At 41.1% G+C, this 27,751-nt stretch overlaps 1 protein-coding gene across 1 annotated transcript in view; it reads left to right on the forward strand.

Annotated features, from left to right (window-relative positions):
• Positions 1-22,918, forward strand: part of LOC310899444 (uncharacterized protein) — a gene marked incomplete at its 5' end in the record, with an annotated part of 225,776 nt that extends 202,858 nt beyond the window's left edge. Inside the window, 4 exons of the mRNA XM_083835796.1 lie at positions 7,182-7,359; positions 11,925-12,024; positions 20,437-20,575; positions 22,729-22,918. The remainder of the gene's footprint in view (positions 1-7,181; positions 7,360-11,924; positions 12,025-20,436; positions 20,576-22,728) is intronic.
• Between the last annotated feature and the right edge of the window lie 4,833 nt (positions 22,919-27,751).

A 27,751-nucleotide genomic window follows, 5' to 3' on the forward strand; every position in this document is an offset into this window, starting at 1 on the left:
GAAGAGCTGTCCATTCCGTCTGTAGGTGTGAGGAAGACTTACGGAGGAGAATGTACTTTTCTATGTGTTTGGAGAACATGTACCATACACAGGGGCGTTGCTATAGTAAGTGCAAAGAAAGACAATAACCCCTGCATACCCAGCTTTCACTATTCTGTGAAAGATACTATGCCACAGCTCCTTTCCCCTCTCCATCACCCCAATGTGCACGCATGCTTTTCTGAAGCATGAAGGACTGGTCATTAGAGCCAAGAAGAAGGACACAATTCTACATTCACTGCAGTCGGTCAGAACACTGTCAGCATCTCCTGTGGCATTGATTTAAGCTTAGACTTTGGGGATCTGTGTTAACAGAGGAGAGGTGCTGCATGTGCAAGCATCGCAGGGAAGAGATAAAGAAAAGAGGACAGTTCAGTATTGTAACATTTGGATTTGAGTCCTATCTATACACAAGGTACAAGAAAGCTTCAGTGTGGAACAGTGTGTTGTCATTATACCAAATATGTAAAATTAGAATTGTTTTATTTATTTCTTTGTTTGTTGGTCTCAGTTCTTCCAGTCTTCACAATAAACAATTCTGGGAGAGAGGGATTAGAAGCAGCTGCAGGCCTCTATGTGATCTGAAGGGCACAGTAGGAGTATAAGGAATTTAAATATCATTCATTTTCTTTTCCTTTGCTCCTCTTCCCCCTCCTTCCCCATGCCATTCTGCATGGGAAACAATCAGTCATTCAGAGCCACAGACAATGACCCCCTACCTTTCCCAGCCCGTATCTAAAAATCCTTTGGCAAAGCAGGCCTGGACTCCAGCTAGCTCAGCCCTGCTGGAAGTCACATTCTGCACTGTAGGACACTGGGGTTCATGAATCACGAGCCTCCACTGTACACCAAGTACCTTCAATCAGTTGTCAGAAACACTGGCTGACCACTGCTTGAGCACTCTATATACTTACACTTTTGTTTTAATGCCTTTTCAGTTTTCACAATGAGCCTGTGGAACCTCGCTGGAATTGAGTTCCTTTCTGATTAAAATTACTTTTCTTTAAAGCCAGATTTGCAGCAGGGATGCCAGCCTGAAGGACCCAGTATGGCAAGGATACACTTCTGATGACTGATATAACTTCACTTCCTTGATGATTATCCCAAATAAATCTTGTTGGTATTTTCAGCCATGATGCAGATGCCCTTTACATCCATATAAATCTTCAGGTCAAGGAGAAAATTAGCCAAGTCTAGGCATTGATCTTGTGAGGTAAATTGTACCTAGGCAGCAGGGGCTCCATTGATAAACAATGAAGCAATGCAGATAACTTACCAGCTTACTTTTAATCAATGCAGCTTCTCACAATGTATTATCCCAGCAATGGGTCTAAATCACTGTGCACTATAAGAGTTGTTTTCAAAACCTTTTAATCTAATTGGAAAATCTTCCTTTCTACTGGTAATAAACACTCACTAAACTGTCTCCACCTAATTGAGCTGTAGTAATTTATGTGAGCTCCCCACTGTTTTTTCTCCCTTTAATCAGACAGACTGCTTTATGTCTTTAACTAATGAAACCTAAGACTGCGCCAAGTAGATCTGATCAAATGTCACTACTAAATAAATCTTCATTAGCACTGACTTGTCCTGCATCTTCCCCATGTCCCACTTCATCATTAGCTCAGAGCAACATCATCATAGGAAGGTGATGGCCACTACTTTATTTACATATATAATCAAGCAGTAGTCATCAATGTCACACCAAATAAGAACATGGAAAGGTGATGTATCAGAACTTTGTGTCAGGGTTTAATAATAACTGCATTGATGCTCTTTTCCTAGAAAGATCTCAGTACCCTAGCCATCTTAGAAAAGCCACCAGCTGCCATGTACATTCATGGAAATTTTTCCTTCTTGTACTAACAATTCAGATCAGTTCTTCCCCTTGTATAAATAATTATTCCTCCACACCTAATAGAGTTACTCAAGCTGTCTTGGGTATCAGGAGCTGTGTCAATGATCTGAATGTATGACCTAGCTCAAACCATTGGTTGGTATTGTTGGATACTAACCTAAGCAGCAATTGTTGTTACTAAGTAGAATAGTAAAAAGTGGCATTCTGGTGTCTGCACAGGCAGACGAAGAGATAATCATCCAAGGTAGGATGATATTTATCATCCTTTTACCCCTAAAGTTATGGGAGAAAGAAAGGCAAACTGCTCCTCCATGAGGCAAAACAAAGCAAAAACTTGATGGTGCAAAAAATATTTATTTCAACAAATGAGAGGTGAACATTAAATGTTGTAACAGAATTAGTGGCAGGCAATGGTATCTGAGAATCTAAAGATGCCTATAGGTGCTAAGTAAAATTACAAAAATGTGGAAAAAAACATTTTCTGGATTTTCTTCATTGACATATGTGACTTCTTCACACATTAAAAATGAGAATTGCCAAAGAATATGCTCAGAATACCAGTTGTAAGTATTTCAGTATGTTCTCACCATTAATGCTGCTTATAAAGTTTATTCTGTACTGTCTTTCACTGGAAAGTCAGTGGGAATAAATACTTCAGAAAAATCTTTATGTGGCTCTTCAAACATTTAGTAAGTGGTAAAAGACAAAAAAAAAGAAAAAGAAAAAAAATGGGAATGTGAATACTGGTATACATTCATATCCCATGTGGAAATGGGATGAGAGCTGAATGATGAGTTGTGAAATGTGCATTGAAATGGAATTGAGGGGGCAGAGGCTGTGATGACAAAGACTTAAAGTTGGTGAACAAGAAGAAGGCAAGAAGCAGATCATGGTGGCTAGTGATATGGCCAGATAGGTTGAAAAAGAGGATAATTTTGGTAATGGAGTTTGTCAGAGGTCTGGTGTCTGGCAGGTAATGAAGACAGGACAAAGATGTTGGCAGACGTGCATCCACCCACACATAGTTTTGCATGTTGTTAACATGTTGTTAATTTGAGGAGTAAATAGAGCCACATCTGATATAGCTTGGTGTATTCCTTGAGAAATCATTTTGCAGAGTGCACACACTGGATGGAATTGCACCTGATAAACTCTGCAAATATTTTCTGTCTACAGCAGTTATCGGTAATAGCTAACCTAACTTTCTATACGTGAGCATGTCTGAGCAAGTCATGTGTCTGACTGTCTTTCATAAACAACGTGTGTGAGTGCCCTTCTGAGAAGACCTCTAGTCCCTTCTGCAATCAAAATCTTTCACAACATTTTTCAGCGTATCAACATATCAAGTGCATGGAGTGACAGCACTTGAGTGGAGGTGTGAAAAGAGGAGACAGGACAAGGATGCATAAACCAATACTTTCATACCATGAGATGGACAGTGAAGAAAAATCTTAGGTTTGAGAGAGAGTGTTCATTTAGGCCTTTGTTTGCTATTTGTAATTTTTGTAATTATTCATCAAGGGATAACATTTCCCAAAGTTAATATTAGACTCTGGAATGTGTTTAAAAATCATTGTTTGTGCTTCCATCCTTGACAGATGGAAAATATATAAAATAAAGCTAAGTTATAGTTAACTTTGAAGAACGGTTGGAGCCTGGCCAGAATTTTGTTTTTCAAAGGGAAGATTTTAGCTAGAGATAGCTCTGTTCACTTGAATTCCCAAGGGTTTTATATTGTGTAGCTCTAATCCAGAAGATAAAAGGAAAATTCACAGGAGATGATTCATATTATAGAAGTTATTTAGGTCCTGTTTTTCTTTAATCATGATAAATAATATTGGTTCTGTTGTACAAAAATACTCTGCAGATAGAACATTGTTTAAACGGTGAAGATAAAAGTACATTTGCTAAGTACACTTGGAAAGGCAGGAACAGGTGGAGATTTAGAAAGAGACATACCTGTTATCCTGTGGTTAATATCGTTCCTTTGTTATACTGAATACAACACCTACATCTATCAAGTATATTCCAGAAGGTCTTGACATCTGTTAGGCATATTCCAAAAGGGCATGGTTTTAACGTGGAAATCATTTTGCCCTGAAATGGATACAGTGACTTGGGTTATTGAAAGCACTGATGACTAAGGTTATATTTGGACCAAGTGTGCTGCATCTCATAATAGCTAGTGTTTTGTGTTGGCAAGAAAGGATTACAGTGGATCCTCTAATCAGTGCTGAGTAAGGATAGGTTTCTGTTCTGTCAAGGCAAAATAAAATAAAACTACTTTCAGAAGTTCATGAAGACAGCTGAGCTGTTCTGTAGCAACAGCAGAAGTCCTAAAGATTTGGAAGGCTCCATGACCAGAAAATGTTACATATATACATACTGTGTGTATGTATGTAAGAGAGAGGATATGTAATTTCATGTCGTGACTCATGTTATAGCCTTGTGTTACACCTATTCCACTGTAAGAAGGGAAATTACCTTGCCTTCAAATACTTGCTATACACATATGACAGTTGAAAAAAATTGTATATGTAGTTTCCGAGAAACAGACATCACAGAATTCTGTTCATACATAATTCATCTTTCTTGGCTATTATCTGATTTTTAAAGACGGCATTCAGCATATCCAGTAAAAAATGCATAAGATACATTTGGGCTAATTGCTTGCCAGTCTCGGTTTTTCCTTGTTTTCTTTTTTTCTGGGTTAGCCTACTGGATGTGAAAAAGATGCTCTGATCAACTCAAGTGTGCATGCAAACAGAATCAGCAGAATAGAGAATGCTTTACAGCTTATGCTGTGCAACTCGAAACCTGGAATCTGTAAGTCAAAGGTGCTGTTTTATTTCTTTTTCAATGATGGACCAGAGAAAAGGATGAACTACGTCATGATCAAAACCCATTTTTCTACTGTTGCTCCTTAATATACTATTCTATGTAATATAAATGCTATAATAAATCATACTTTTTGTTTGTTCCATGTCTTGGGGTCAATGTGCAGCACACTCTGCAGAATTGGCTTTTATATTTTGTTTCAGTGAAAGCCTGTAAATATGCTCCAGCCACCTTATCAGACAGTTTGTTCTGCTCAGCTAAGCAAGCCATGCAAGTGTGCCTTAACTAAATTATCTGCTGCAAGTCTGTATTGGTGTCATTCCTGTAAAGGCTCCTCCATCTGCTTTGTTTCATCCCCTTTCTTGTGTCTTTTATCCTACTCCTTGGTCATTAAAAGTAGATGAAAACAAATATAATCATGAGATCAAATTTTGTAGAGTTTATTCCAGCAAACATCTCTGATAGAAATGTCAAAGCACTTCCAATTCAAAGAGCAGGGCTTCCTCACCTAAAGTGAAATTATTAAAACAGGCAGCATTCTTTGCCTTCAAGTATTAGGATTACTAATTTTAGGGACACACCTCTGTCAGCTCTTTTCCCTAGTTTTAACTGTACAAGAGAAGTTACCAAAGCTCTGGTTTTGATAAAGAAAAATTGTAACAAGTAGATCACTTCATTAATAGGACTCATTTAAAACTCAGCTGCTAGGAATATACTGTGAGTAGGTCTGTTGGAAGGAAGAGCTGAACAGTGAGACTGGGAAGACTGGAAAGAAGGAGAGACCAGTTCTTTAAAAATAATTATACAGCTACATAAAGTTATTTAATTCTTTTATTTCTTTTGATTATCTGAACCACCCTAAGAATCCATTGCTAAACAGTCTTTGGGGCAGAGTATCAGAAAGGGATTCCCAGATGGCCTGTGAGACTAACAGCATGAAGAGCTATAACTGAGCAGTCATCAGGCAGTCCTCTTGGAGAGCAGAGTTTAGCAAGAAGTATTCTGGCAAGTATGAGAGAACACTTCTCTTTGATAAGGCATATCATCAAGCCAACGAAATAAAGATAGTTGGGTGAAAATTTGCAGGACATTTTTGTTTTGCAGTGGACCCAAAAATGTTATCTTGTCTTAAAAGTGAAGAAAATTTACATCTTTAATCTCTCTCGGAAATATTTTTCTTTCCAAACGCAACTTCTAGTCAGACTTCAGATAAAAAGTCATTTTGTGTTTATTACTTAACTACTGCTATGCTGGTCTGTTTTGCAAAATCAGAGAGAAAATTCAAAATTTCTCATATGTACGAGCTTCCATGAACAATGTTTGCTTTGTCATATGATGAAAAGAGAAACTAACTGTTAAAGTTGGATCCAGGTTTGACCTGACTTGGAAGACATCCGTCAAACAATCAGTGCAATGGTTTGGTTCAATACAGAGACAGACATCTATTGTCAACATCTAAAGCATTGTTGTTTTTTTGTTTGTTTGTTTTGTTTTTAATTATTATTATTATTCTGCGTGTGTTGCAGGAAGGGATTTCAGATCTACTTGGAGTATGATAAAAACACAATAATAAGTAATTTCTTTAACAGATTTTTTGTTTTGTTTTGTTTTGTTTTATGGTGCAATTAGTGACCTTGGAAAGGTTTGGAAGTTACTCTGATTTCAGATATCAAAGTCTAAAGAGATTTCATAATCTTTGCCTAAATAAACTGAATATCTTGATTCCACAAAATTTTCTGTTTGATTAGGCTTGTCAGAATATTCTTGGCAATTCTTTTTCATAATTGGATCGAACATAGGATTAGCAGTTTTCCTTCTACACTGTTTTATGATTTCTGATTTTATTACTTAATCCAGTCTGCTCAAATCAATGGGTTCATTCCCATTCAGGATAATGAGTTTTGGTCTGGAGTTCTCATGAATAATGAAATCTCCATTTCATTTATATTTTAAGGAGTTTTTTTTTTCTCCCTATTATTTTCAATTAAAAGTTTTAACAGAAACACTAATACTTTGGGTGAAGGTTTGTACTATTTTCTGATGCTGTGCTCTATACTTACTCTCTTATCCCTAGCTACTAAACTTCAACCGGGGCAGTCTTGTCATAGCCAGTTTTGTATTTGTTAATACTATGGAAAGGGTATATCTCTTTTCACTTTGCTTTCCCCAATAAAGTGTGTATTATGCCCTAAACAATGCCATTAAGCTCTAAGCAGAAAATACAACTAATTGTTTCTGGTTCACACTAATGTAATTACAAAGGGTAATAGGACATCTCCTTGCATAATCTAGTTCTGAATCAATAAACTGGAAAAAATATTTACCATACCAATTTACACTTAAAGTTATAAATACTGTTATAAATTCTGTTTGACATTTTTTTTTTTACAGTTTCAAGGCTGTTTAATTATTTGTTTATAATGTACTTTTCTTCCTTATTACACAGTACTCATACACTTCTGTTAAAGAAGGCAAGCAAGCCCTTTTGGAATTAATAAGCATTAGCAATATCTCACGGTGGGAGAAAGAAGCCCAGCTGTCAACTTTTCAGTGGGATATCTACAGTTCAGAGCACATCAGTCCACAGTCAGTGCGCATTTTCTAAAGAAATTTCATCTGCATAGGTAAATATGAAATCAATATTTAAATATTTAGTGAAAGATTGAATAGAAGATTGAGTGATGGTATGATTGACAGGTGTAAAAGCATTTTCATTGTGAAAATTATTGGTGTTACAGGGATCTTCCATCTGCCGGAGAAAAGTCATAATAAACTGGAAATTACAGGTGAACTAGTCTGATTGAAAAGCAGCACTGATCTATCGCAGTGAGCAGCACAAATTATGAAAGGGGTGGCTACTAGACCACCTAAATGAGGCATGCTCTGCCTTTGGTTCTTCAGATGAAAGCTTGAGGTGCAATAAATTTCACACACCTTTCCACGTATAAATCTTAAACATCCTCACTTGAGTTAATTTCCTAGGCTCCTTTTACAGTCAATGGAGAGAAACAGATACTTTCAGCCAGTGATTCACCTTACAGATTATCCTTGAATGAGATGAGCCATGCCTTAGATGTGCCTCTCCAAGTATCTAAATCTGGTTGAGACGAATCTTGCCCAAATGGCTTCTCTGAAATATGATTCAGACAGGCTTGGGCAACTGGAGTCAGAGCTGGGCTGGTGAACAAACTTTCCAGCCTGAGTGACCCTTCATGGTTGCTTGTGAAGAAAGACCATTGGGCCTGCATGCCCTTAAACTCTGTGAAGTGCCAGAATTTGACATCATACACCCAAAAGTGCTCCCTTAGCTTTTTATAAAGTACATAAGAAAATCACTGTATGTCTTTTTATCTCCAACTTAATTGAGACACGTCCAGATTTACCATACTCATAGATGTTGATGTCATCTGTATATATGTATAATTATGAAGAAAGAAACTTAATACCAAAGAAAGTAAAATTATGTGTATTATAATGATTATAGAAGAGAACATAAATATAAAATTGAGAAAATTTACTATGTAAGTGGAAGGCTTCAATTTTTATGTTCCCACATTATATATCATTACAATTCTATCCAGCTGTTCATTCCTTGAAACTTGGTTAAAGTGCTATATTTAAAGATTTATGGACTAGTTTCCTTACAAGTATAGTATATAATTATCTGTGACTTACAGGCAGAATATGACAAAACAGAATCACTGTCACTGGTGCCTTGGAAATAAAAGGTCACACTATATTTATATTTGCTTGAGTTTATGGTGTCCTGAACATACGAATTTGATAAAATATAGTGCAATAATATTTTGTGAAATTCACAGAATACTCTGGAACTAAATGTCACTGATCAGCTATTCTTTGGGAATCACAAGAATTCATAGCTAGCTATATATATATTTTTTCTCTGAGTTCCTGTGTGCCTATTTTGTGTCAGTTCTTGTGGATACCTAGGTCTCATAAAAGGATAGATTCATATCATTATTTACAACCTTTAAAAGTAAACTAGAAATGTTTTTTTTTCTTTAATTTAATTTTATTTTGTCTTTTCCGACATAAAATAAAGCTGACTTGTAAAATATACGGAGCAAAGATGATGTTTCAGTTCAATAAATTTGCACAACTCTTAGCAGAGTGGATCTTGCTCCATAACTCAGATTAGTAAATAGACAGCACTGGAAATGTGCAATAGTAATTGATAGCAAACTAATAGCAAACCTCATTCATACTGAGCAGCAGCACCATCAAGGAGCCAGAGCCACATCTACAACACCTATGTTTAAGCTGTTGCACTCAGTGATCAGGCTCTGATGTTCTTAACAGTGAGAGAGAGAAGGCCAGTGGAGGACCAGTTGGGGCTTCAGGAGCCAGAAACTTCGAATCCCTACGTAACACTCAGATAGCTTTTATTTGGGCATCTTTCATCATGTATGACAACACGAAAGAAGGAGCATATACACATTTTATGAGTACGCGACTCTCATTTACTAGTACACGCAGTGATGGATGGGACAAGATTGTGAGTGGACTGCACATTAATGTGTTCACCACCACCAAGTGCACTCTTCTTATGAGCTGCTGATGGCCAGGCTGCTGGCAGTCAGATGTAAGGGCTGGTCCTCTCATGTGTTGAGTTACTTACCGCCTTCTGACTCTTTTTCCTTAGGTTTTCATATCTTTTCTGTTGGTAGCTTTCTCTTGAGTTACTATTGCAACCAACACATGGTCTCTTAATTACACACTAGTGCAACAGCAACAGCTCAACACCACCTTATTTCAGTAAAGCACGGTTATACAGCGGATCTTAACAAAAATGGGCCCTAGGTATGCAGGAGCTGAGCAGATCAAGATTGAATGAGCCACAGGTTGCAGCTAGTGTTGAAGAAGAGGCCCATAATGCAGAAAATATGTAGTCTGCCAGATAAGGAAACCTGCTTTGGGGACCTCTGAATATTTTGGATTTGGTTCACTGGTCTTTTCTGGCCAAACTCCCAAACAGAAAACCAGGTCATGCTGGCCATGCTTTTGCACTGTACATCCAGCCTTTTGAAATGTTGAAAAATGTTCAGCTGGTCAGCTTTTATCTTGAATTTAATTCATGCCATGGAATATATCCAGGCTGTTCTCATTCCCCTACTCCTTTCTTCCCCCACCTCCAGTGTCAAGATACCCTCACGTCACTTACCGATTCCCAGCTTATGCATTAGGGCCTGAAAAACTGAACTGTAGTTGGAGAGATAAAAATAGCAATCCCCTGTCATTTACCAGCTTGGCAGGCCTCCTAGCCAGCCCTGCACAGATTGCTCTTCCTGCCTTTGCTCTGAGTGTATCGCACGCAGCAGCGGCATCAGGGCACACTTGGCATGGCTTTGTTTGGCTACTACGAAGAAATGCTTTTACTGATGGTGTGTGACGTGAATCAGAATCACGCCATCTAACATAAGGACTGGTGTGGCTGGCCACCATTTCAACGACTCTCTGCTCTAATCATCCCATCCACATCCTTTCTTGTCACTCTACAATGGTTTCTTGTACTTCAATGTCAGAGGCTGGGCCAGCAAATCCCAGTCATGGATTCACACCTTTTCCAGGAATATGTGGGCACATTTCCTTGTTTTGTTCTCTTAGAAGTAACACCACTGACACTTCTGTGCCAAATCTGCCAAGGTAGCGACTTATGTTTGCCAGGGGCTATGATCACCTGTGATGCTGAAGACCAGAGTGACAAAATGGTGACAGGTCATTTAAATATAGGATATTGTTTGTCTAGCTGGAGATAGAACAATAATTTTCTTCATTCTCATGCGGAGTTTCATGCCGAGCTGTGTATGGACCTGCAAGAGATAAAAGTACATGACCATATTCTACAGCCCAAGGGTTGAAAAGAATGAAAAAGGACTACAGAGATGAGCAAAATGAACGTGCCAGGAGTACGAAGAGGCACAGACAAATGAAGACGTGTGGAGGAAACCCAGGTGCTATCAGCTGCACTGCTGAAGCTGAATGCTGGGGTTCTCTTCATGAGAGAGGGTTGGCAGAAGATAATACATGTGAAAAAAAAGTGTGCAAGTGATCAGAAGAGATCAGCAGTATCTTCCACCTCCTCAAATGTCATACATTTATCCTCCAGTATTCATTTTACATCATTTTTCAATCTCCTAGAGAGCACACCATATCATACAGCCTTCACAATGATCTTGGCTTACATCTGCTTTCTTTGTTATTTTGGACATGAGCATAGACTTGTCTGTTATCCTTTCTTTTTTTTTTTTTTTTTTTCTCCTCCATTTGCTTTTGTAGGGAAACAAAACAAACAAAAAAACCAACAAACAAACAAAAAAAGGATCATTCTGCCAGGAGAGACGGGATTGAGCTGTCAGGTCATATGTGCAACCTGACGGAAGTACTTGTTGAAAGATGTGCACAGTAAAGGCTTCAGCTGAACAGACAGTGCCACAGTAGCTTTGCGGGCATCCAGCGGAGATCCATCACAGTGGAGTCACCTGCAGCAGAATTGCTGCCTCAGGCTCTGGGGGTGGCAGCTGCTGTGCTGAGCCTTCCTGCTTTCAGCCATCTACTTTTTCCTCCACCTTGTTTTCATAAACGCTGGGCAAGGTGCACAGGACTCACCAGTATACTGGTAAGGAGGAAGTGATCAGTCTCAGGCCCAGCAGCAGGGTTCCTGTGTTTTCTCCTATCTGGAGATCTATATCTATGATCTATATCTATACCTATGACCACTGCTGTTGCAACCTTGAAATGCCCTCTCTTGGCACTTCTCCCTGCTACCAGTCTTTACTGTTGTCAAAGGCGTCGCAGCTGAGTGAAGCGTGAGCCTAAGCCTTAACATCTTTTCTATCAGAGAGGAAAACTGGCAATAGCACCAGCTGCATAGAGCTAGAGCTCCTTCACTGCTTTTTAGAAGGTTATTCCACTCTTCTGGAAACAACAGGAAACAAGTTTTCCACTTTGGGAACTGTATGCAGCTGCATTCTTGCTTGTGGGACCACTGCCAGGCTCCAGCCTGTGCTGATACTTAGTGCAGTTTGCCTGCAAAAAATCATACAGGAGGTAGGTACACACACACACGTGCACACACAGTGCAAAGACAGACAGCCCTTGCAGTACCAATAGACAAATAGCATCCAAATGGTGTTGTAGCATTTTTTTTTCTGATTTTTTTTTTTCCAAGCCTGTTGCTGACCATAGAAAGCTCTTCCATGGATATTGCTGTCAAGGAGCTGCTCTAATTATCCCCCCTGCACCGAAGCCAACTCACAACATTGTGCTGGGTAAGTGGATGGTGAGATGCAATGCAGTATGGCATGTGACATAAACAGCATGTCTTATGCAACGTGTAACTTCACAGAAATGTGATTACTTGATCTGGCCAGATCTGAGTTTGATTCATAACCAAAAAGTAATCCAGCATCATTCACATCCTGTAGTAATGATAATGGAGTGACCAAAAAAATGCGTAATACTGTTTTCTTTTCCCTTTTCTGTCAAATTTATGAAATACCTCTTACTACCTCACAAGAACTTAATGAACTTTTAACCCTTAATTACAGTAAATTATGGTCATTCAGCCGAAGTAAGAAAGCCACTTTGCTTTTCTGCATCTGATTTAATCCATTTTAAGGCACAGCATTTTAAAGCATAGCATTGACTAGACTTATGAGTGATCTCTTCATGTAAGGCCGCTTTCAAAGGTGCTTATAGAAAAAGCAAAGTGCTGTTATCATTCCTTGCAATTATTGTATTTTAAGTGGAGGATCTCAGGAACTGTGTGTGCTATCACAGATACGTACGTGAAAGCATGATTACTTAATGCATACTGCCACAGAGGGATTCCTCCCATTATTGCAGAATATGCAGACGGTGCGAGTGAAGTGAAAGAATGACTCTGACACAGAAAAGGAATGGGCATAGCTTGGGCAGTAAGCCTCAATTCTTGAAAATAATTGTCAGCTGGGTTGATTTTTTTTGTCTTTGGTGAAAAATGGCTTCAGCGTCTTGGCCTGTTTCCTAAAACCATTCAGCAGGCATCCTGGGAAGTGCCTCTTTAATCCAGATCTTTTCTTCTCATCTGTAGACTGCCTCGGGATAAGTCTCAGTTGGTCATCCATTTGGGGGCCCTCGGTAAAAGTGTTCAGTGTAGGGAGGTTTTGTGCAAGACAGATGGCTCTTATTACAGATCTTTGCATTACAAATAGAGGGTAACCGAACACACGACAGGGGGTCTTGCTCTCACTTTCTCATTCCAGGCAGGTGTCCTTCATATGGAGGTGGGCTCTCGGGCTCTTCCCACAGCCAAAAGCATGGAAAAGTTACAGGAAACGTGCACTGCCCTTTTGGGGTAACTGCGATACAGTCTGACCCATTGTTTTAGTCAGGAGCTCAGGACAGTAGCTTGTTTCTAAGCAAAGAAAACTGCTAAGAGGAGAAAAACTTCATGCCCGTCCTTCCATCCTGAGTTTGATAAATTCTCAGCAGTAATTTATGCAGGAGAGCAGTTATTATCTATACTTCAGCTTCTCTAATGAAGAGAGAGGCTTTATAACAATATGCTGCATTTTTGGGCAATTGTATTTTATCCCAATTCCATGGAGAGGGTTTTACGAGGAGGTTAAGTGGAGTGCTGTTTAGCACACACCATTTCTATGCAGCTGCTGTACTTACTAAACAATTAATCATCTTTTATACAGTCCACTTTTATCCATTTTGTTGCATTTCCTTTTTTTTTTTCTTTTTTTTCTTTTTTTACTGCTGGATGTTCAATTAAAGTTAAAGAGACAAGTTTCAGGTTTGGTGCCAATGCGCCGTGGTTCAGCTCATGCCTGTGGCTCTGCAGCATAAAATGTAGCTAAAATCCTCAGAATCAATACATCTCTCAGATAACATGGCTTTCCAGATTTTAATCTATTTGGACAGAGTCTCAGTGTCTCTCTGTCTCTTCTTGCTGGTACTTATTGCAACACATTTAGCCCCAGCCGAAGGGAAATCTGCTCACCATTTGTGGCTGATGCTTGGTTATAAAACATAATGGAAGAGGGCTAGGAGGCATAATGATAAAGATCAGATTGGGATTTTGACCTATTTGCTGCCCTCTGCTTGGACAAAGTGTGTAGAATGATGTGAGAAGCAAACACAGAGTAAAGGCTGTTGCCAGGTGTGTTCTCTTTTTACTGCTTGGGAGATGCACTGGGAGATACCATATATTATTACTGTGTATTCAATATATGGAGATACATTAAAGTCTGTTTTTGTTGCTGTGAACTTTTTCTGCTGTTCATTTGGATGCATGTTCAAACCAGGCTACCAGCTGTGGCACTTAAAAAATTCAAGAATTTCAGATCTGAATTGAAATGTTACAAGTTAGTCCTGTCTATATCTGGAAATCTTGCCTTCATCAGAGGGTGTCAAGTTTTCTTCTTAAACCCTAGGCAATATGTGCAACAACGTAAGCTTTAGAAAGTCATTCTCTTATTTTTCCTGATCCCTAATTACTTCAACCTGCAGTTAAATGTCAGTCTCTCTAATTATCTGGTTACTCCTCTCCTGAGTCCAATATAGCCTGCAGGTGTGCATGGTAATGTGGTTTGCAGGTCTGACTGACCTAGTGCACCTTTCATTTATTAGGCTGGCCTTTTGCAAAGTTGGTGAAACCTCTTGTGTTTTCAAGATACTATTATTAACTTGAACTCTATCAGACAAGACTAGATCTGAAACTTTAGCAGACTTTAGGGAATTGTAAGTGAGAATAAGGCTGGGGAATCTTATCTAGACTTAAGACAGTGTGTCCAATTAAGTAGGTAAATCTTAGGGTTTGGGGCTTATCCCCCTCCCCAGCATTTGGGCAAGCTTTTTCTGAATGCTTTATTTTAATTGATTCTGTGGAAGTCAAAAAAGAGAGCCTCCTGCTTTGTTATTCCTGTTGTGGCAATGCACTATGCCTGTAAGTACTCTTTTGGTATTTGGCTTTTATTCTATGTTCTTTTAGAGTTTTCTTTTACTTAAAGCTTGCTGTTAAACTAACATCTCTATGCTGTGCTTATTTTAATACCTCTTTGTAATAAATGCAATAACTACATTTAAATCATCTAAGATGATGTTAAAATTGCATCATGTCCAAAAATGAGCTAAAGCCTGCTTGGCTTATGTTTGAGGTACAGTTCTTGATAATTAAATGTATAAAAACAGATGTGATGTTTCTAGATGTCTCTCCAGTTTTATATTTGGACTGTGTGTTGTTTGGGGAGCTATTATTATGTGCAAAAAGAGGTATGCTGTGAAGACCCGATAGTTGATATTCTCTGTGTGCTAACAGTTGTTAGCTTGCACTTGCTGAGCAGGAGCTGTGGTAAATGACCCCAGGTTGGGCCTGTTGAAATGTTCAAGGATTCAAAAGTGCTGAGTTAAACTTGAAAGGATTGGAAAATATCTGTGCACTTCCTAATTTTGACCAGAAGAGGAAGTGGAAGTACCATCATGAGAAATACCGTTTCTGTAATAGTTTTCAGCTGGCTGAAAGTACAGTACAGCATGTTGTATGGTTCTAGAAATTTAGTCAAGTTTTGTGTAGGAAGGTTTTCTAAGCCTCCAAAGCATGGATAATTTCTTATATACCATTTACAATAATACACAGATCCAAAGTGAAAGAGGAAAGGAAACCGCAAAACACGATAATTAATAGAGATCATGAAAGCTAATAATTTTTTGTCATCTGCAAAGTTCTTTGTATGAGCCAAAACACTTGCCTGATCAATTCAGTTGAGTATGCTTGACACTTAATAATCTAATTTAAGCAATCAGTGAATCAGGTGTCCAGTTCTTAGTGAATGTCTACATGATCTTTTGATCCCTATAGGGACTTCTGAAATTCCCAGTCCCAATGAGATAATTAGTGTCTAAGATATTACTCTTCCAGGCTGTCAGAAAGTGCTTTGATCCTGTACAAAATACTACACTCCTCAGATTTTTAAATAAAACTGTTTATTTTCATCACAATTTTGTCATAAAAAATATTATTTTTTTTCAAACTGAAAGAAGTGGTACCCCCAACCAGTTTTATAGACAACATTGCAACAAACTGAGATTTTTTTGTTTTCCCTTGTGTATCTTGTTTTAGTCTCCAGCCCAGTTTTCTGATCAGCCCGACTAATTTTTTGGAAAGCAAGCAAACGTGGGAAAACTGCATGCACAAAATCAGGGTCTGTCTGAATATTAGTATATCTTGTCTAATACTGATAATGTATCATGCAATAGTGTAATACTAGGAATTACAGAGTAGGTCTGAAGCTCAGGGCAGAGATGTTTTATAAGTGGTGAATCCCATATGACAAGGGTAACCATTTCACTTTAAGCATATTTGCTGCATTTGAAATGAATAGCTACTTACTTAGAGAAAGGAATAATACATTATTTATTCTCCAACATGATACTACTGCCCGGGCAATGAAAACCTCCAACCAAATTGACAGGGGGAGCTGGAATAGTGGGGTGGGCACAAGTTAAGAGCGTCATTTTCATTACAAATTCAGACAGGAAGATAACACCTTCCCAAAGAGAAAAGCTGCTGAGAACCCCTGGCCTTTATTAATGGGCCTCATGAGTCAATCTGCAGCAGTGATGTATCATGCTCATTTAGGGAAATGATGTACTGTGAAAATGCATTATTTTAAAGAGCAAGAGAGTGGATTGAAACAAGTATACACCATAAGGAAGCTCAAATCTCTCATGATGTATGCTGATTTTTGGGTGGTCCCCATTTGCACGGCTGTTTAAGCAAGCACTCTAAATGGAAATGCACTTGACATTTTTGTGACTAGCTGTAATCAAACAGCATTAGAATTCAGCTGATCTCACAGAAGATGATTAAACAAATTTCTTGTTCATTCCCAGTTCTTTTTAATGGGAAAATGGAGAGAGAAGACATGTTGATGAAAATGATCCCAGATGGAAAATGGTGTCTTAAAATAAGCTTAGTGAGGAATGTCAATTTTTCCCACCACTCTCTCCTCTCCCAATGCAAGAATCCAATCGCTATGTTATGTGAATAAACCCAGGAACCAGCATTCACCTGTGATTGTCCTGCATGTTTACAGAATAAATATTCAGTGAAAAGCCTTGGGATTTAGCCGCACACTGGCAGTGTGCTGGGTGCTAGACGAAGGGAAAATTATCACTGTTTTTTAGAGTGACTGTATTTGCACTTTATATAGTAAGCATAATTTACAGCTATCTACTAATTGGTTAGCAAAGCTGCTTGCTCTCTTGGTCCATAATATTTAAAGCACTGTGTACCTTTCAGCAGCTACAGAACTTGTTATTGCAGTGTCTGAGTAACTTCTATAAGGAATTCAGTAACTGCTATAAAACACCAACTGGACTTCATGGTCCCTGTGGACTTTCTAAAGGTTAAAAATCCTGGCCTTGGGCTACAGCAGCGTGTGGGTTTCTTGAGCAGTACTCTGGGAGACATGTTTATTTTTCTGGGCATTCATTTACTTCAGTGAGTGTTTGTTGCTGTTAATACCAGTGGGATCCCAGAGAGAGAATGTCATTGCTGTTATGCCAGGAAAGCAGTGTGACAGAAGGAAGTTTTGCAGAATTTTTCTAAAGACAGAGCCAATGTGCAACAAGTCTCCTCTGGGGCTGTAGCATCCCTGTGTCTGGAAGCACCTGGCTCCCTGCTCCACTGCTACTGGGGCTGTGTGATCTACCTGACCCTGAGGACAACAACTTGGCAAGCCATGGGGCAAAATTCAGTCTTTGGCATGGTAGAGACTGACCTTCTAATTGTCATGACGTCTGTGGCCAAGCCTTATTTACGAGCTGGTTGATGGCTGTGAGCTGTGTACCCGTGTGTGTTTGAGGGGCTGGAGGGAGGTTTGACATGCTCTAAGACATCAAACACCAGAGAAGCTGCACCGTGGGTGATGGAAACTATGCTGTTGAATTAGCTCTGGATGGAAACAGATGAGGGCACAGTAACGAGGAACAGATGCACATTTCTTTTATTTAGCAGAAATAACCCCCATGCTTTGCATACCAGCAGTGGCCTTTAGAGCAAGGACTGGGAAAGGAGGTTGGGATGTGAGCTGCCCGCAGCACCTAACAGAAGCTGGGCATGTGGGAGAGCTGGAGGCTGCCAGGTCCCCGATGAAGCACATTGAGAGCCCCCAGGGACCATAAATAGGGGAGGTATGGGGCTTGGACCCGGGGTAGCAGGGACTGTTGGGGTTTGGGGGCGGTGGCTGAAGCAGTCCTCTCATGCCCAGTGACTTAGGGCAGGGTTCAGGCTGTGCCCTGCCCAGGGAGAGGGCTTTCCCAGCCCATCTGGGAGCTGTGGGCTCACTGTGGTTGAGGAGAGCATGGCCGGTCTCCATGGTTTGCACAGGTTTCACTGGTCTGGGTCATTATAGCTGGAAAGGGCTGTGGTCTCTGGCAGGAGTGTGGTATGGGATGGGGCTTCTCTTTGTGGGGGCAGAAGAGAGAAAACGCCAGGCGTGGGGGGGCTTCCAGCCAAATGGGGTAGCAAGGCATGGGCTCCCTGCACCCTGGAGGTGCTGTGGTGGGGAGCCTGGTTTTGCCCCACTGGGGCAGTAAGAGGGTGGTGGTGCTCACTGGTCTGGTCTGTGGGGGACAGGAGAGCCTCTGGCTGTGCTGCGTGCAGGCCTGGGGCCCCCAGCACAAGAAGGATGTGGAGCTCTTGGAACAGGCCCAGAGGAAGGCCTCTAAGATGATCAGAGGGCTGGAGCACCTCTCCTATGCAGAAAGGTTGAGGGAACGGGGCTTGTTTAGCTTGGAGAAGAAAAGGCTCCGGGGAGACCTCATTGTGGCCTTCCAGTACTTGAAGTGAGTGTAAAAACAGGAGGGGGAACACCAGTTTACATGTCTTGATAGTAATAGGACAAAGGGGAATGGTTTTAAACTAAGGGGAAATTCAGGTTAGATATTAGGAGAAAGTTTTTCACTCAGAGGGTGGTGAGGCACTGGAACAGGTTGCCCAGAGAGGTGGTGGATGCCTCACCCCTGGAGGCATTCAAGGCCAGGCTGGATGCGGCTCTGGGCAGCCTGCTCTGGTGGTTGGCAACCCTGCCCAGTGCAGGGGGGTTGAAACTAGATAATCTTTAAGGTCCTTTTCAACCCAGGCCATTCTATGATTCATCTATGTTGCTGTGCTTCTCTTAGGAATGAGTAGGCCTGAAATAAGGCCTGTCTCTGGCTGAGTGCAGAAGTCAGTTACTCATAAAGAAAATCTGAGGGTGAGAAATTGGCCTGTTGCCTGCACTGTCCAGAGCACGGCCTTCACAGGCATTCAGAAGATACTGGAGGTGACCACAGCCTTCCACCCTAGAAGGCTCTCACAAAAAAAGGAGGGCTTTGAGATCTACTCTGTGGCAAGTGTGGTGCCGCAGGTCCTCAATACATTGCACAGCCACACCTGTGTGTTTTCCAGTGCTGTGACTGACAGAGATCAGGGGTTTAGGGGGTGACTTCACCTGTGGAGTCAGTTTCAGTGCTTGCAGTGAGGAGGAAAGAGTTTTGGGAGGGCAGCTCTTTGTGTAGCAACAACCAGGAAAGACTGCTTCTCATAGAAGTAAAGAAATTATTTGTCAGCTGGTCAGAGATCTCAGCCCTGGGCTCATAAGGTTTACTTCTACACAGCTCTGAGAGACACAAGCAGTTTCCTGTCATGAAAACCATCTGTCTTGCTTTTGGGGTCTTTGTTCCCAGAGATGGGGTCTCTGCTCCCACTGGCCTGGAGTTAGCTTCCCCCTTCATCAGGTGCCCCAGCAGGTGAAGTGTTTGTGTCAGGTTTGAACTGAAAGCTGATAGGGAGGAGCCAGAGACTCTCAAAGAGCAAGCTCTTGCTTCTGTACGTGCTGGGCTGTCCCAGTTCAGAGAGAGAACATGCCTTCATCCTTGAAGGCATGTCACCCTCTGTCAGCTTCCCTTCGTGTTTTGCTGGGGGTGCCACTCGCTGTTCCTGTGCCAAACAAACTTGTGATATCCTGAAGGATTGAGTGAAAGCTATTTATTCCTGCAAAAACATCAGATGCAGCTGTACTTATCTGGAAAATATTGATAGAATAATCTTCAAAAGTTTTGTTCATTTGTTTGTTTTTAAATGCCAGTAGTCCTGCATATTGCTCCCATTATCAACACTGGTAATTTTATCAAATACTGTTGTTCAGTTGCCATCTTCAATTGCTGAACTCCCAGCTGATTCTATTGGAGCTGTTGTAGTTTGTAACAGTTTTCTCTAGTATTTAGGAAAATACTGTGTGCTTTAAAAAAAAAAAAAAAAATTATTCTCTTGTTGCTGTTCTTTAAAGATAAAGGAGCATCTTATGGTAAATTATGAAATGTCTGTTATTCACCTCAGCTCCCAGAACAGCTCCAGAAATGTCACTGTATTCTCTCAGGATGGATATGCTGTAGCAGTAATAGCTTGCATTTATATAACACTTGTCATCCCAGAAATTTTAAGCACTTAGCAAACTTTCACTAATTTTATATATTCATGTGTAGGGATTATGCTGCAAGATTCTTGTTAAAAGTTCTGCTGAAATCCGTTGAGTGTCTCCGAACTGCAACAGTTGAATCTGATTACAGTTTTGGGGACCCTGGTATCCAAATGTGTACAGCTCCCCTGTGAAACAAGTACTGAATATCTTTTCACTCTTCTTTTGCAGTTGGGGAAACCAAGTTGCATCAAGTTCAAGGAACAGGTCTCCATTTGCACAGTGTCTGTAGCAGAACCAGGACCAGAATTTTTGATCTTTGACTGTTGCTCTAGATGCTCAGCTACTTTGTACTCTGTGCTTTGTTTGGGTAAGGCATTTAGAAAAACATGCACTTACTTAATCTGATCTCTGTATTTTGCCTGTGTTCAAAGGATAAGATTCTAGTGTCTTCTTGTCTACAATCCCGATAGAATGACAGGCTGCACAGGTCTCCTTGGCTTCGTTAGGACTGAATGAATGTCAGTGAAGGCAGACAGTGGTCCTCCCTGATTATTAGTAAACATGTTACATTCCCAAAAGACTAGGAGGAGTCCATCAGGCAATTACATGGTTGGGCAAGTTTGTGAATCCAATGTTATGCACCCAGAAGAAAACAGTTCTTCCATTGGAGCTGTTCTAATCCAGAATGTGATTAGACAGTGTGGGCTCTGTAATAATGAAAACAGATCTGGTGGAAAAAGCTTGCACTGTATGCAATACTGGTTCTGAATACTCTGACCTGGTTTTGGGTAGGAAACAGCTGCTAAGGGAGGTTAACATGGAAGAAGACGTGTATGTGTTAGTATGTCTTATCTCTTCCTCTGATAGAAGACTAGATATAATTTTCATGTTATTAGAGCACAGGTAAGTATTTTTATATTGAGTATCATTGTTTCACAGTTGCTTTTTTTTAATTGCATTTTAGCTAATATTTGAAGAAATTAAATATTTTGCAAGTGTCAACTGATTCTTTTATCCTTGGTTAATGTTGTCCTATTGCCACCCTGAGAAAAGCTAAGGAAGTTTTGTCTTTTTTCCCTCCTTCTACATCTTTTTATACCTGCTGCATATGAGTATTATCTATTCCACTTCTCTCTTTGTTACAAAATTATTTTTTCTAAAGATTTTTTTTTCTGAAACAACTTTCTTGTGCAAAAAGTGCCACTTGATATAAAATCTAACATAGAACAACTTTTCTCAGTAATGAGAAAACTTATGGTGGAGAACTTTATGCTAAATGCTGTAGCATGCAATGTCTTTTTTTAACCTTTGAGTATCTTTGCTGTATGTGATGTATGTATGCTTATTCTACCTTTTGAGTATCTTTGTTTGTAATCTCAGTGAAGAAACATGATAAAGTAGCGTGCACATCTTCACCAGTATTTGAACTTCTGGCCTGTTATGGTTTACTCTTTCTCTTCCTTTGGTGTGGTTTTATGCAGAAGAATCCAGTAAGTTTTACCAATGACCCTATTGTTCCAAGATAGGTGGTTGTCCCTCTGAAACTAGTGCCATTACTACAGTACCATACATGTCCTCCACTTTTGAGGCTCAGTGTATGCATTATTATTAGAAGACTTGAGTTGCTTTGGCAACTTAAAAATTTCTTTATTGAGAAAGGGATAAGATCCCTATAACATGAGGTACCACAGTACAATAACGTGCATCTGAAATGCCTTTTTTCCCCAAAGGGAATGGCTCTTCTGTGCAGATGTGCAAATTTTGTCCTCTTTTGGACTAGAAACTACTTAAGTAGGAAGTGCAGCTTTATTTAAATGTGGAGCAAAGCTCCAGTTAAGGCACTTCAGTGAACTCCTCTGCGTTGCTTTTTACTGAGTGTCAACTGAGAACAGCTACAACAGTAATGAACTGTTTTGGGTTGATTTCCCTGGCCTCTTTTCTCAAAGCATGTTGCAGCATTTTCCATTTCAGTAGTCCTAGTAACCTTGCTCCAGTGCTTCATAGAAGAGGCAACTGCAATTTTTTTCAGCAAGGGTTCTTGAACTTTCATGACACCAAGCAGAGTTTTGAGCAATGTCAGTTTAATGATGATAAAAGTGAAAGAAAAATATGCAGCTCTTGAGGTTTCCTTTTAGGAGAGAAGGATGTACCTGGCCACATGCTGGAAGGGGGGGGTAAGAGACAGATAAAACAGTCTTCAAAATTCATGTTTTACACTTGCACATAGTTGACAAGCCTGGCAATGTTTGGGATTCCTCCTGGATAGGTAGCTGTGCTACACTATGCGCTTTCATATAATGCATTGGCAAATGCATGAGTTCATTAGTTTCAATATAGAAATTCCCTGACTATATGAGGTCATTGTGAAGGATAAAATGCATGCACCACATAACCAGAGTGGATTGGAAATCTCAGGGATCCATCCAGTTGTTTAATTCGCCAATGTTTTAAGGAAGCTGGTGGTATGAAAGTAGTTGTAACCTGGAAGAATGGCTGTGAAACCTCTTTCCTTTCTTTCAGGTGGAAGGAGACTTGCCTGAAACCTGGCACGGATCTCTACTGATTAGAAGCTGCTACTCTGACAGTTATTTAATGGTTCAGAAGCAAGGAGCTGGTGGGAAAAACTGCCATTTGGTACAGAAGAAGGTTTGTTCCTCCATTAGTTAAGGATTTTGGTAAATAATAATATAGAAGTTTGTTCTGCTACTGACTGTGTGGCACCTATTATTTAGGAAAGTGAGGGTGCTGGACATCCAGCTTTTCTTTCTGAAATGCTTCCTTATGGTGCAATTTCTTTCCATTAAAAAAAAAAAAGGTCATTGCACGGAGTGTCAGGATGAATGTTATTACCTCCTCTGTAAAGAGGATCAGCATGAGCAGCAGCAGGTTGTGTTAGCAAGGCCGTAAGTCTGCTGGGAAGCAACTTCACTGGTGCCATCTCACTCCACTGAAGGACCCCAAATAGGGACTTTTTGCAGAAGTGTTGAACTTGCAAAAAAGTTTTCCAGATTGTTAGTGTTTGCCAACAAATCTGTCTTGTTTTTGTAATTTAGTAACAGCTGCTGTCTTCATTATCACTTCTCTTATTGCAGGCCTTTATCTGAGTGATACTGCATAACAATTTGCTCTACAGCTCTCAAAAATATCTGTGTAAAACAGAGCTCTGAATGCTAGTGGTTCGTGTCAAATTTAAAACAGAAATAGCACTTTTAATTAAAGCAGACTTGCAACAATTGCAGTACATACTAAATATCTACTAAAGGCATATTTTCTGTTCAGGATAAATCACTGTTCTGTTGCCAGTGCTTGAAATATCCTGATAGAGGGTGCTGGTGCTTTATTTTAACATCTGAAAATGGGTCAGCTTCACTTGCCTTTGTTTTTAAATCTCACCGGGTTTTTTGTGTTGATAGTAAACCCTTAGGAAAAAGCTAGGTTTTTGCCCTTGTTTTGTAATGAAGTATGTTAGGATCAAGTCCTGCAAAAACTTATTTAAAAAATAATGTTTGATGGGTTGCTCTTTTTAGGGAGCAAAGTTACAAGTCAGTGTTTCTGTTAGGAAATGAAATGGTATTAAATGTCATGGTTTGTGACTGGGAGGCATCAGGAAACGAAGGAAGAAGCAGAGACGTAGAACATGAAAGGACGCTGGTCTTAATATACTTGGCCTCTGTTTTGGGAAGGCATAAAGGAAGAACAGAATAGCCCTGTGGAAATGCCTAGCTTTTTTTTATTATTATTTTGTGGGGAAAGATGGAAGTGAAAATCACTTCCCTGCTGGCTGTTTTTTTGGTCTGTTTCTTTTCTATTACACTCTCCAGGTAGAATTTATTTCAGCTACATGGTTCTGTATGGAGAGATCATGAATGCAGTGGTCACTGAGGTGGCCCAATCTGTTAGGAGAATAAGGCCTGTTTTTTTTTTCCTGAGCTTAGCCAAATGCTGAATTTAGTAGTAAGATCACGATCCCTTCTCATCCTATTTCTTCTCTATTGCCAGTTTCCTTTGATCTTTTCCTGTGGTAACACAACACCAGAGATCCTATGTCCTTTTACTGCAAAAGTAGTGAAGATTTGATGATAGACCTGTAGGTGGCTATTGTGACCATAGTCACATCAGTAAGACTAGAGGTTACATAAAGACGAAGCTTTCTTGAGCCTGGCTTAGGTCTGTGGGTTGAACTCCCACAGGAGCTAGGACCAACACAAACCAAAGCACCTTCTGTGCTGTGTGAAAAGTGCACGTGTTTGACCTTGTACCTCCTAACAAAATATATAGCAGTCTGTCTAATAAAACAAAACACTTCACTGCACATTGTTCTACCCCTGGGGAGGGAACGAGGACACCAACACGTGACAGATGTTAGTCATGTCACTTCATGCACTACTGGAAAGCATTTGAGTATTGCAGTGACGAACGCGCATATAAGAACCTGAGTAGAAGAGAATGGAACAGTAGACTGACTGGTGTCTTCCATTCCCATTATCCCTGGGCCTGATATATAGATAGCTCGTGCAAATATGTTCTTGAGGAAAGGCACAAACCATCTACAAACAACCTGATGAAAACACTTTCCATTCCACTTCCAGAACTGAATGTTTGCTTGCCACTGTCCCTGCTGCAATGAGTTGTGGCATAGATGGATCCACTGAGAAGTGTGATTATGGGGGTACTGCATCCCCTATCAACATGTATCATCTCGCTGATGTGCCCCACCGGGATGCATGTGAAGCTAGTTCATTTTCACACCTGGAGAACAGTATTAAGACTTGGGACTTTGAGTGTAGGAGTGCAAAGGCTTCTACCTCTTTGCAAGTTCCTCTGCTGCTGAAGAGGATTTTTCATTAGCTGCCAGTGGCACTGTCTTGTGTCTTTGTTGTAAAAGATTAGGGAGTGTGGTGATTTTACTCAGCTGGGCAGCTGAGCTCCACAGCAACTGCTCTCTCACTCCCCCTCCTCAAAGGGAAATGGTGAGAAAATGTGATAAAAAGGGCTCAAGGGTTGAGATAAGGACAGGGAGATTGCTCAACAATTATAGTGACGGGCAAAACAGACTCAGAGTAGGGAGTTTAATTAAATTTATTACCTATTGCTAACAAGTTAGAGCAGTGAGAAACAAAATGACAAACTAAAAACACCTTCCATCTTCTCCTCCCCCAAGAGGCACAGGGGAAGAGGGAAGGGAGACTGTAGTCAGTCCCTAACACTTTGTCTCCGCTGCTCCTTCGTGGTCCCTCTTTGCCCCTGCTCCACGCGGGGTCCCTCCCACGGGATGCCGTCCTTCCCAAACTGAGCCTGCGGGGGCTGCCCACAGGCCGCAGCTCTTCAAGAATTGCTCCCACATGGCTCCGTACCACAGGGTCCATCCCCCAGGAGCAAACTGCTCCAGCACGGGTCCCCCAGGGGCGGCAGCTCCCCCCAGACCCCTGCTCCTGCGTGGGCTCCTCTCCACGGGCTGCAGCTCCGGCCCGGGGCCTGCTCCTGCGGGGGCTCTCCATGGGGCGCAGCCTCCTCCAGGCCACATCCACCTGCTCCACCGGGGGCTCCTCCACGGGCTGCAGCGTGGAGATCTGCTCCGTGTGGGACCCATGGGCTGCAGGGGGACAGCCTGCTCCACCAGGGGCCTCTCCACAGGCCGCAGGGGAACTGCTGCTGCCTGCCTGGAGCACCTCCTGCCCTCCTGCTGCACTCACCTTGGGGGCTGCAGGGCTGCTTCTCATTCCTCGCTTTCCAAGCTGCTGTTGCCCGGCATTTTTTTTTTTTTCCCCTTTCTTAAAAGTGCTGTCCCAGAGGTGCAAACATCTCATATTGGCTTGGCTCTGGCCAGTGGCGGGTCCCTTTGGAGGCAGCAGAAACCATCCCTTATCTAACATAGGGCAGCTTCTGGATTTTTCTCACAGAGACCTGCCCTGCAGCCCCGTTACCAAAACCTTGCCACATAAACCCAATACATGGAGAAAAAAAAACCAAACATATAAGTAGTTATGATTGCTTATGCCACATGGCAACATATACTTAGCTTCCTTTCGCCTCCTTAATCTTCAGCATTGCTTTGAAAGCTGTAATACTGAAGCTAGTGACAGGTGAATAATGTATCTGTTTGTGTTGCAGTGCCAGTGTGAAAGTAAAATTTACTGTATTTTTCTAAAAGTGAAAACTTCAAGAAAAGTAGTTTCACAGTGATCTGAAATGTTTTGCTTGTCCCTTAATTGGTGGTTGTTTCCTGTTCAGTTCAACAAGGAGCTACAAAACACTGCAACATTTTATACTGTAGGTCAGCTTTTTCTCCTCTGCAATCAGACGATCAGTTACTTCTCTACTATCTGTAATGTCAAAGATCTGGAATGGATACTTTGGCTTATCACTGTTGGTTAGGCATTTCTGAAGGGAACTCAATTTCCTCTGCCAAATGGAGTGGTGCAAAGTAATAACAGGCTTTGGATACAAAGACTAGTTCTGTGATAATTCATAATTTGTATCAGCTTTTATAAATAGTCCTGAACTGAAAAATCTGTGTGAGCTTGGTGCCTGCTTTGATAGTGTATTTTCTCATGTTTGATACTCCTGTAGAAGTGTTTTGGATAGGGATGCCACCTTTAATTGTGTGGATTTCATTGTGCTCCTGTTACCACATTTTTGGTTGTCTTTCAGACAGCCTTAGAGTTGCAGAATCATAGAATGGCTTGGGTTGGAAGGGACCTTAGGGGTCTTCTAATTCCAGCTCCCCTGTTGTGGGTGGGTTGGAACTAGGTGCTACCCCCAATAGAGCGCATTGCCCAAAGCCCCATCCAGCCTGGCCTTGAGCACCTCCAGGGAGGGGGCATCCACAGCTTCTTGGGGCAACATGTTCCAGGGCCTCACCACCCCCTGAGTGAATAATTTCCTCCTGCTACCTAATCTAAATCTCCTCTCTTTTAGTTTAAAACCATCCCCCCCTTTCTCTGTCATTACCTGAAAGTAAGGCGCCCCCCCCCCCCCCATTTCATTACCAAAAAGTTGTACTCCGTCGTTGTTTTTTTTTAAGCTTCCTTTAAGTACTGAAAGTCTGCAATGAATTCTCCCCGGAGCCTTCTCTTCTTCAGGCTGAACATCCCCAGCTCTCTTAGCCTTTCTTCATAGGAGAGGTGCTCCAGCCCTCTGATCATCTTTGTGTCCCTGCTTGGACCCACTCTAATAGGTTCACATCCTTCTTGTTCTGGAGGCCCTGTACCTGGCTGCAGCACTCCAGGTGGGGCCTCACAAGGGCAGGGCAGAGGAGGACAGTCACGTCTCTCCACCTGCTGCCCACCCCTCTGTTGGTGCAGCCCAGGATGCAGCTGGCCTCCTGGGCTGCAGGCACCCACTGCTGGCTCGTGTCGAGCTTTTTGTCCACCAGAACCCCCAGGTCCTTCTCTGCAGGGCTGCTCTCAGTGAGTTCTTCTCCCAGTCTGTGCTCGTGTCTGGGATTGCCCCGACCCAGGCACAATATGTTGCACTTAGACTTGTTGAACCACATTAGGTTCACATGGACCCACTTTTCTAGCTTGTCCAGATCCCTTTGGAT

The sequence above is a fragment of the Anser anser genome, assembly GCF_964211835.1.
Source record: "Anser anser genome assembly, chromosome: 4".
NCBI classification, from domain to species: Eukaryota; Metazoa; Chordata; class Aves; order Anseriformes; family Anatidae; genus Anser; species Anser anser.